The sequence below is a fragment of the Zingiber officinale genome, chromosome 9A (genome assembly GCF_018446385.1).
Source record: "Zingiber officinale cultivar Zhangliang chromosome 9A, Zo_v1.1, whole genome shotgun sequence".
Taxonomy (NCBI): Eukaryota; Viridiplantae; Streptophyta; class Magnoliopsida; order Zingiberales; family Zingiberaceae; genus Zingiber; species Zingiber officinale.
This window is the reverse complement of record NC_056002.1, coordinates 131,740,820-131,752,022: the sequence shown is the minus strand read 5'-3', so window position 1 is coordinate 131,752,022 and position 11,203 is coordinate 131,740,820.

Below are 11,203 nucleotides of genomic sequence, written 5' to 3'. Positions count from 1 at the left end.
CGGATCACTTGCCTCCCCTTCAAGTCTAGTCGAAGGAGGCAATTTGTCCGACTGACTGGACTGCGACTTTAGCCGGGCGGATCCTCCGTGCTAGTATCCCCCGATCGGCCTGCCGCAGAGATGGCCTTGATTCAATGGCATTCACTGGATCCCCTCGTGTTCTGCGCCAATCTTCGACATTAAGGCTGAGCATGCGCTCATTAAATGCCTCAAATGGTAGAATGCCACGTGGCGTAATGCCATCATCGTACGGCGGCGGTGGCATGGTGCTTTGATGTGATCGAAGCGATTCGAAATGGACGGCCCGATGCACGCTTTGATTCCCGTGACCTGGATCCGACGGTGGAGGACGCCCGGCCTCCACCCTATAAATTCTTCGTTTCCTTCTCTCTCGCATTTGCCTCTGCGATTTCGACCTTTGCCCCCAGCGCTTTAGAGCTCCGACGATTGCGTTCTCCTGCTTCCGGCGATCTCCGGTGTCTCCCTTCGATCTTCCTTCTTTTTCGTAAGGTTCTCCTCCTGCCTTTCTTGTTTCCGGTGCTTTCTTTACATTTCTTTCTCCCGTTTTTGCTCCTGGATACTGTTCCGGCGATCTCTTCTTGTTTCTGTCTGTCCTCTTTCCTAGCCTCCTTTGCTCGGCCAATGGCTAGTTCTTCGCACCCCGAAGACCAGTCTCTCGGCCCATGGTACACCACCATGCAGTCCCGATTCGACCAGCGTGATTTTGATATCCTGACAGACAATTTTGAAATCCCCAAAGATTTTGAACTTCTTTTGGCCGGTCCTTCCGCTCGGCCGCACAGGTCGCCGCGCGGAGCCTTCTGCGTCTTCCGCGACCAATTTACCGCCGGTCTGCGGTTCCCTGTACATCCTTTCATCCTAGATGTTTGTAATTATTTCGGTGTGCCGCTCGACAGTCTAGTACCCAACACCTTTCGTCTCCTTTGCGGTGTTGTTGTTTTGTTCAAGATTCACAACATCCCCCTCCGACCGGAGGTCTTTTTTTATTTTTATTACCCCAAGCAAGCCGAACCGGGCACCTTCATGTTCCAAGCTCGACCCGGCTTAGTCTTCTTAAACAAGCTACCTACTTCCAATAAACATTGGAAGGATTATTTTTTCTACATCCGTATGCCCGATCGGGCCAACTTCCCGACCCAGTGGCAGGTCAGCCTACCCCCTACTCCCGAGCTGAAGAAATTCAAGACCCGACCGGACTATCTCCACGCTGCAAATATATTAGCCAGTCTGCGACTTGACATCAACAAGCTTCTTCACGAAGGAGTGATGTACATCTTCGGCCTGAGTCCCATATGGACTCCTCTTCCGACCGGCTTCGGTAAGAACTTTGCTTGGCCATTTGCTTTAATTGCTAACTGATTTCTTTTCTTTCCCTTGCAGCGGATATCATCATGGATTTGGTGATGGCCGGTGTTTTGAAGAGAAAGGCGGCAGCGCTAGAAGCCGCGGCGGCCTGAGAAATGGAAGCGTTGGGTATCCAGCCGGTCGGATCCCATGAAGGAGGGAGCGGGACTCAAGCTGAGTCAGCCGCTCAAGCTTCTCAGCAAAACGTGGCCAGCGGAGCCACCCCCCCTGGAGAACCAACTGCCCCCGAGGAAGGTTCCGCTCGGGAGGAGGAGCAGCCTCTACAAAAGAGGCGCCGAGTGGAGACTCCCCTGCGGTCGGCTACCTCCGTGGTCCAACCATCCGAGCGGGTCACTGCGACTGCTCGGGGCAAGGCGCCAGAGGCCGAAACCATTTCGTCCGACCGGACGCCTTCTGACTGGGACGAGCCAGCTGCTCCATTTGAGGCAACTCCGATCAGCACCCTTCCACCTGCTCGTCACTTAGTCCAGCGCTCGACCATTCATTCCCAGGACGACCCCCGGTCGGACGACCCCCGGTCATGGCCGCACGATTCGGGTCACTCTTCATCTCCCGACTGAAGAGCTGCTGCCAGAGGCCGACCGACCAACCGCGCCCGAGCACACCATTACCTTGAAAGGGCCCCTAGCTGAGATGTGGGCCGATGCTCGGGCACGCACAGTGCTGATCCCCCTCTGAAACTTGGCCAATAGCCACATGCGGGAGGCCACGGGGGTAAGTTCACTTTCTCCGAAGTTTTGTATGCATTTCTTCCGATCGGCCGCTAACAACTCTAATTTTCTTTTGCCAGAGATGGGTGGAGGAGATTGCAGTCTCCAACCGCCTAGCCTTGGTGGATGAGGAGTTAAGGCAGCTGAAGGCGGCGTGCGGTCCGTCCGGCTCTCAAGGCCCATCGTACTCCGAGCTGCAGAAGGAGCTTAAGAGGGCTCAGGATATGCTGGCGGCCGAGCAGAAGAAAACAGCCGATCAGGCCCATGCCTTGGCCGAGTCCGAGCGACAAGTTAAGTCGCTCGACACAAAATTAACCCTGGCCACCACTCGAAAAAATACGGCCATCTCCGATCTGGAGAAAAAGAACGTGGAGGCTCGGGGCCTGGAGCTGAAGGTAAAAGAGCTGATGGAGCAGCTCGACAGAGAGATGGCGGGCCGCTCGGCCGACGCGGAAAAGCTTAAGAATCTAAACAAGGCCCTCACTGGCTCCCAAACGGCTTTCAAAGAATATCAAGATGCCGAGCCGAGTCGAGTCGCTGCCTTGAGACAGGGCTACATCCGTTCGCCCGAATTCTCGGAGAAAATTTGCGAGCGGATGTACACAGCCTTCGACTTGGCTATGACCGCTACCATGACATATCTGAAGTCCAAGGGCCTTCTTCCAGAGTCCACTAATATTCCGGCCGGCGATCAAGTGGCGCTTCTAGATAACATCCCCAAGACCCTCTACGATTATATCGAGTAACTTTTGTAATTTGGCCACTCGGCTAGATATGATCCCTTTTGTACTTAGGCCGCCCGGCCTAAAGTTTTATTTTTAATGCAATGTTTTCCTTTCGCGTACTTTGTCCTTTTGCACTTTGTCCTTTTGCTAGTTAATATGTGTGTTGTCCGCTCGCCTATTATCACACCTCTGGCATTCGAAAGGAATTTTTGCGAAGTACTTGGCGTTGCCCTTCCGCTCGGCTAAATATTTCGGATGCGTAACATTCCGCTTTGATAGCAGAGATCGCTCGCTAGAAGCCGACAAGAACCTTTGGGCTCTGAGCCGAGCGGACCGTAGGGTCGGTCGAACGATATTGGCGGTGAGCTTCTCGGACACTTGCAGTTTTTTTTTATTGCCTTCTTCCGCTCGGAATATTTATAGACGTCGGCTCGTCTCTCGATATTTAACGTCTGAGCTCGACGGTCTTCCGCTCGGACGTTTATAGACGCCGGCTCGTCTCTCGATATTTAACGTCGGAGCTCGACGGTCTTCCGCTCGGACGTTTATAGACGCCGGCTCGTCTCTCGATATTTAACGTCGGAGCTCGACGGTCTTCCGCCCGGACGTTTATAGACGCCGGCTCGTCTCTCGATATTTAACGTCGGAGCTCGACGGTCTTCCTCTCGGACGTTTATAGACGCCGGCTCGTCTCTCGATATTTAACGTCGGAGCTCGACGGTCTTCCGCTCGGACGTTTATAGACGCCGGCTCGTCTCTATTTAACGCCGAGCTCGACGGTCTTCCGCCGGACGTTTATAGACGCCGCTCGTCTCTCGATTTAACGTCGGAGCTCGACGGTCTTCCGCCGGACGCTTATAGACGCCGCTTGTCTCGATATTTAACGCGAGCTCGGCGGTCTTCCGCCGGACGCTTTATAGACGCCTCGTCTCGATATTTAGCTCCGGAGCTCGACGGTCTTCCGCTCGGACGTTTATAGACGCCGGCTCGTCTCTCGATATTTAACGTCGGAGCTCGACGGTCTTCCGCTCGGACGTTTATAGACGCCGGCTCGTCTCTCGATATTTAACGTCAGAGCTCAACGGTCTTCCGCTCGGACGGACTTGATGAGAATGTCATCCACATAAACTTCCAGATTCCGCCCGATCTGCTCTTTGAACACTTTGTTCATCAAGTGTTGATAAGTGGCTCCCGTATTCTTCAATCCGAACGACATCACATTATAGCAGTAGGTGCCGTCGGCCGTCACGAAGCTGACTTTTTCTTGATCTTCACGGGCGAGCGGCACTTGATGATAGCCTTAATTCGCAGCCGGCCGTAGAGTCCACTAGCTAATCTATCCGGGGCAGAGGATAAAAGTCTTTCGGGCAGGCTTTGTTGAGATCCCGAAAATCTATGCATACTCTCCACTTGTTGCCCGGCTTGGAGACTAATACTACGTTCGCCAGCCAGCTCGGGAACTGCACCTCGCGTATATGGCCGGCTTCCAGAAGCTTCTCCACCTCCGCCTAGATGATGGCGTTCTGCTCGGCGCTGAAATCTCTTTTTCTTTGCTTGACTGGCCGAACATCCGGTTGGACGTGGAGCTCATGCTGCACAATACTTGGTGAAATTCCGGGCAGTTCATGTGTCGACCAGACGAAGACATCATGGTTTCTTCTGAGGCATTGGATCACCTCCTTTTCTGATTTGCCTCTAGATCGGACGCGATGAATGTCGTGGCCTCCGATCGGGTCGGGTGTATTTGCACTTCCTCCTTTTCTTCGTAAACTAAAGAGGAAGGCTTTTCAGTTATGGCATTCACCTCGATCCGTGGCGATTTCCGAGCGGAACTTGCTTCTGCTCGGACCATTTCAATGTAGCATCGCCGAGCTGCCAGTTGGTCTCCCCGTACCTCCCCTACTCTGTCTTTGACAGGGAACTTGATCTTCTGGTGGAACGTTGAGACGGCCGCCCGGAACTCACTGAGCGTCGGTCGTCCCAATATGACGTTGTATGATGAGGGAGAGTCGACCACCACGAAGTTTGCTGTACGCGTCCTTCTGAGCGGCTCTTCTCCCAGTGAGATAGCCATCCGGATTTGTCCGACCGGCAGGACTTCATTGCCCGTAAACCCGTAGAGGGGGGTTGTCATGGGAAGCAGCTCGGCTCGGTCAATTTGTAGTTGATCAAACGCCTTTTTGAACATGATGTTGACCGAGCTTCCTGTGTCAATAAAGACGCGGTGAATAGTGTAATTGGCTATTACCGCTTTGATGAGCAGAGCGTCGTCGTGGGGCACTTCCACTCCTTCCAAGTCCCCGGGCCCGAAACTGATTTCGGGTCCACTCGCCCGCTCTCTGCTGCAGCCGACTGCATGGATCTGGAGCTGCCGGACGCTCGCCTTTCTCGCTCGGTTGGAGTCTCCTCCGGTCGGCCCACCAGCTATGATGTTGATCTCGCCTCGGGAAGTATTGCTTCGATTTTCTTCTTCCCGAGCGGATGGTCGGGACCGTTCTCTTGACGCTCGGCGATTCTCCTGCCTTGGAGAATGATGCCGATCGGGAGTATGTTGCTGTCGCCTATTAGCTTGCGTCCGATCGGCTTCATTAGTTCTCTGTCGCCTGTCGACTGAGGGAGACCGTCGGCCGCCATTCCGGGGCACGGGATGAGCCACGAAGGGAAGACTTCGACAATCCCTTGTGTTGTGCGTATCCGTCCGGTGGAAGGAGCAGAACATCGGGGTCCACCTCTTCTTTGTCCTGGGCCGCTCGGCTGCTACTTCTTGGACATGGGTTCTTGGATGAGCACGAATCGCTTCGGCCCGTGGTCCTCTAGGTGGCTGGTGAGCAGCGTGAGGCTTCCGTTCGGTAGGAGGAGCCCGCTCGGCTGGAGTTTTTTTTTTCCGGGCTGCTTGCGCTTCCTCCACGTTGATGTATTCGTTGGCCCGATGCAGCATGTGGTCGTAGTCTCGGGTCGGCTTCCGAATGAGTGACCGGAAGAAGTCCCCATCCACGAGGCCTTGCGTGAAGGCATTCATCATGGTCTCCGAGGTGGCCGTTGGAATATCCATGGCCACTCTGTTGAGCCGCTGGATGTAAGCTCGGAGCGGTTCGCGGGCTTCTTGCTTGATGGCGAATAGGCTAACGCTGGTTTTTTGATAGCGCCGACTGCTTGCAAAATGATGGAGGAAGGCCGTTCGAAAGTCCTTGAAGCTTGTGATGGATCCGTCCGGCAGCCTCCGGAACCACCGTTAAGCCGATCCCGAGAGAGTGGTAAGAAAAACTCGGCACTTTACTCCATCTGTGTATTGATGGAGAGTGGCTGTGTTATCGAACTTACCCAGATGATCATCCGGGTCGGTTGTCCCATTGTACTCGCCGATCGTCGGAGGCACGTAGTGCTTGGGCAGAGGGTCTCGTAGAATAGCCTCCGAAAATTGGCGATTGATCCGCTCGGGGGGCTTTCCCTTTTCTGTTATCTCGTCTTGGCATTTCATCCGAAGATGATCCCCGATCTCGATTAGTTGCTGCGGCTTCAGGAGGAGTGCGGAAGAGAGCCCGATGGAATGGAACTGTCACTGGTGGTGCTTCCGCTCGGCCACCCGATGTTGACGTTGCTTGCTGCTCCAGCCGCTCGGCCGTTGCTTTCTGTTTTTGTTCCACGAGCTTGGCGGCCCTCAACTCGATCAGAGCGTCGAGTTCCTCCGTGGAAAGCGTCACCGTGTGTTGTCGTCCAACCTCGTCCATTGTTTCCGTTCGGATGCAGGAGCGTTCCCACAGACGACGCCAATTTGATCCAGTCCGAACGCTGACTCAACGGACGCTGGGCACGTGGCGCTCTCCGATTTGCTGATATAGATCTCCGTCTAGTCGTACGAAACTCCGGCGAACCTGCACAGAAGTCGGGCCGGGAAGGGGTTCCCGGCGGCGACCCTCCGACGCTCAAGTCAGGCAAGCAAGTGGTGAAAAAAGTGGCTCCAAGGTTGTATATCGCGTACCTCCGGCGAAGTATGAGGCTCTTTATATAGAGCGGTGAAAGAGCTCCTGCACGTTCTTCGAGACGCATACGTGTCCGCAACCCATGTCTCGGTATGTGTCTGTCAGAAAGCTTACCTGACGCCATACTGCTACAGTCCAGGCATGTCCTCGATGGGACAGCGGAACCCCCTGTCATAAGATTTGGAGTATGACCTACATGGGGAGCATACCCACTGTCAGGAAGAGATGTACCTTGTCATTTTCCCCTTTGCTCCCGATTTAGTGTCCGACCGGCCAGCTTCCGCGACATACGGCCGGACATATATGGTGGTCACGTGCTTTGTGGGGACTATTAGCAACATGCTACTTTATGGCTTCGGCCGAGCGTGCCGTCCGCTCGGCCTTTCGCTCTTGTCCACTGAGCGCCGGAACTCTGATTTTCGACAAGGCCCCTTTAACCGTAACCACACCGGCCATCCGTCCGGACGGTCGGACCCACACCTCTCCGGCCGGACTTCTGCTAATTTGACTTCCACGTGGCGTTGACCCCACCGGACGGGGGTCCCCTGTTCTTACAATCGGATCATATGATATCTCAATGGGAAATTCATTTAGACAATTCAAATGGAGTTAATGATGATGCCCAAATTTCAACTCAAACATCTAAATCTTAAGCTAACTCTTTTGTTGTAATATCATCAAAGAACAAGATTGCAAAGAAAAATAAAGTTGACAATGATAGTATAAGAAATGCAATTGACCATGTAGCTCAAGCCATTATGAGTTCAACATATTAAATGGTTAAGTCAAATGAACTTCCTATTCCCGAGCATGAAGTGTGGAGTTTGTTAAATCAATTAGACGTCCAATAGCATATTACTTCTACATGCTATTTGTTTCTTGTTCAACGCCCGAAGACGTTGAGAGTTTTACTTGGATGTTCTTTTGAATATCACAAAAACTTATTATTGCAAATGTTGGATGGAGAAAATATATGACATGATTAGTTTTTTGCTTGTTATGTGAGATATAAATTTGGATGATTATATTTGGATGCTATGTATTATGCATTTAGATGTTATGCACTTAGATGATTTTGAATGTTTGTTAGACTATTATTATGTAATGTAAAATTCATTAGTTGATTTTGAATGATTTATTTGTTATGTTATGTATACTTTGTCTTTTTTTTTGTATGCTTAAGATTGAAAACCATTCAAAGGATTAAAAATAAAATGTCATTGAAATATTGTTCTACTGAAAGATCAGTCGGTGTTATCTACATTTTGTCTTTTTTGTTGTTGTTGTTGTTGCTGTTATTGCTGCTGTTGTTGCATGATTAAGATTGGAAACCATTCAAAGGATTAAAAAAAAAATGTCATTGAAATATTGTTCTATGGAAAGATCAATCAAAGTTTTGTAGCATGTGATATTTGTACTATCGTAATGTCATTCAATTGATTTGTTGATCTAGATAGTTGTGAAATAACATGACTGTACCTCAACTCATCCAAATAAAGGTTAAAGGTAAAATTTTATTAGCTTAACTTCGAAATAAAAAAGAAAAATAGGCTGTTTAATAATTGGGCCGCCTGGATCATTTCCAAGCCCTCCAGTCACGGAGAGAAACAACGTGCAACATATATATAATCGAAAGGCAACTGGATGACATTATATTTACATACCAAATAAAAAATATAAATCCAAAAGAAATTAGAGAATAAGAAACAAACAACAAAATCCACCAAATGCTAATATTAATTTGGATAAGAATATAGTGACCAAATAAAAGAAAAAAAAATCTATCAAAATTGAAGGAATCTAATTAATGGCTAGATTACAACAACATCTTTGTAAAAATACAAAACTCATGGATTTATGTGATCATATTGCCTATTGGTTATCAACTATGTCAACTCACGGTGAGATGTGATGATATTGCATAGGCCCATATTGAAGTGTACCCTGAGCAATAAATAATTTCTATTAAATTTTAATAATATTAAAAAAATGTAATACTATATTATTACAAGAAATTAGTATATTTTATTATTTCTATGGTAAAAAATCCATTATTTTCGAGAGAATGTTAACAATCGAAATGGACCTTTCTAGTCGGGCATGATACGGGGTTCGCGGTTGGAATGTTCATGCTAGGTCGAGCATAACACTAGCAATCATGGATCGTATCAACCCGAGTTTATTATTCTTTTAATAATAATAATAATAATAATAATAATAATGATTATTATTATTATTTTAATAATTTTTAGGATAGGATTGGGCACGCAAACTATGCCTATGAGCCTATCCGGCCCCATTTAATTCAATATGCGGACCAAGTCATACCCGACACGACATAGTCCAACCTCTATCAGATCATGTGATAGAGAGATGGGTTCAACCTGTTTGTTTTTGTTTTTTTTCTAAATTTTTTTTTTATAGTCATTTAGATATCCACCTTTTAAAACAATTATTCTCAGAGATGATTGATTGTGTAATACTTAAAGTTATCGTCACATTTAAATAAAAGTCTTATTGTACGTCCAAGGCCGGCTCAAGCCTATTTGAGATATAGACGAATTTTTTTTTTTAGGCCTTTGATCGTTGTTTTTAAAAAAATGTCTTACCTTTTTTTTCATTTAGATTTGATAGAAAACGGTGGTTTAATTTTTTTTAACAAATTAAATATTAATTTTATAAAAAAAATTATATAATTTAATTTTCTCACTTCTTAGATGTAAAATTATTAATTAAATTTTTATATTTAAGATAACTTAATTAAGAGAAATATAAATTTTACGGTACTAAATAGAGTATTATTATTAGATATAATAATATCTCAAGTAGATAATAAGTTTATAATTCACTTAACTAAAAATAAATATATTCAAAATTGTTTAAAAATGAAGAAAGATAAAAGTATGTCTAATTATTTAAATGTAAGGCGAACCATCTTTAAAAAATGAATAAATTTGAGAAAAAAAGAATAATAAAATAAGATAATAATACAAAAAAATAATTCTCTCATGCTCAACTCATCATCATCGGCGAAGCACAAAAAATAAATAAATAAAAAATAATGTACAAAATGATAAAACTGAATACAATCCTTAGAAAATAAAGATCACAATGAGACTAAACTAGCCATTATCATTTATCAAGAACTAAATGAAAGTCTTTTTAACCACTGAGTAAAAGAAAAAATAAATCATATTTTTTATTATCTAAACCAGAACCTTTATAAATGATAGAATAAAGACAAAGGGAAAATCGAATAATTTATGACTGTAAATATATCTAAATAAAAGTTAAACTTAATGTCTATCAAGAAAGCGAAATGGTAAAGATATCTTAGTGTTAAAAAATAATAAAATCTTCCATTTTAATCCGACATAATATGGATGAATGTATAACTATTTGAATTTAATCAAGTAAGGAGCATCGTAGTATCTGTTAGTGTTAGGTGAAAATGTGGAGTTTCTCTTCTTGAATCTCAATGAGCAAGAGAAACAAACATAAAGGGAGAGGAGGGAACTTTAAAAAAAAAAACATTTATTGATTAAAGAGAAAGCATCATCAACTAATGAGAAATGTAACGAAAGTAGGATATAATAATCCCTTTATGACTCTATCTATTGGAACCATAATGAGATTTTTGTGAAATCTAAAGGTTTGATAGATTGAGATCATGTAAATATTTAATCATGTGATATCTATTCTTTTCTATTCAAGTATACATAAAAATATATTTAATATATTAAAAAATAATGATTTTAATTTTTAGAGAATGAGATTGCATAATCTTTTATTATGTGGACCATATTTTTTTTATTATCTTTAAAAAAATATATTTAATACATTAAAAATAATAAGTCTCAATAAAAATTAGGACCCTAGGCATAGGTCTTAATAATCTATACCTAAAGCCGGCTATGTGTATACGTCCTAGTCCGAGAGCACGTAAATGACATGTTTTCTTAGTTGATATTATATATTTAATTTATACTACTAATTTCGGGATGATAGACCTAATCCAACCCTATGATAACTTAAAAAGTATTTATAACGATGAATTCATCAGTACTAAGTCAACTACTTGTTATTAAAAATAATTCATCAATTTGATTTAAATACATATAAAAAATATCGAGTTAGATTGGATGGACCGAAATCGACCTGATTATTTTTCAAATTCGGATTCACCTAAATTAGAGTTTTTGCTATAATTTAAACAACTAAATTCTTAAATTTAAATATTCGAATCATAAAAATATAATTATGTGTTATTAGGTGTTTGAATTAAATTATTATTATTATTATTATGTATTTTAATTTTTTATTAATTATTTTATTAAAAGCAAAGGAATAATATCTCATAAAAATGGAGATCAGGTTATTCGGTTTCGGATTTATAAATTTT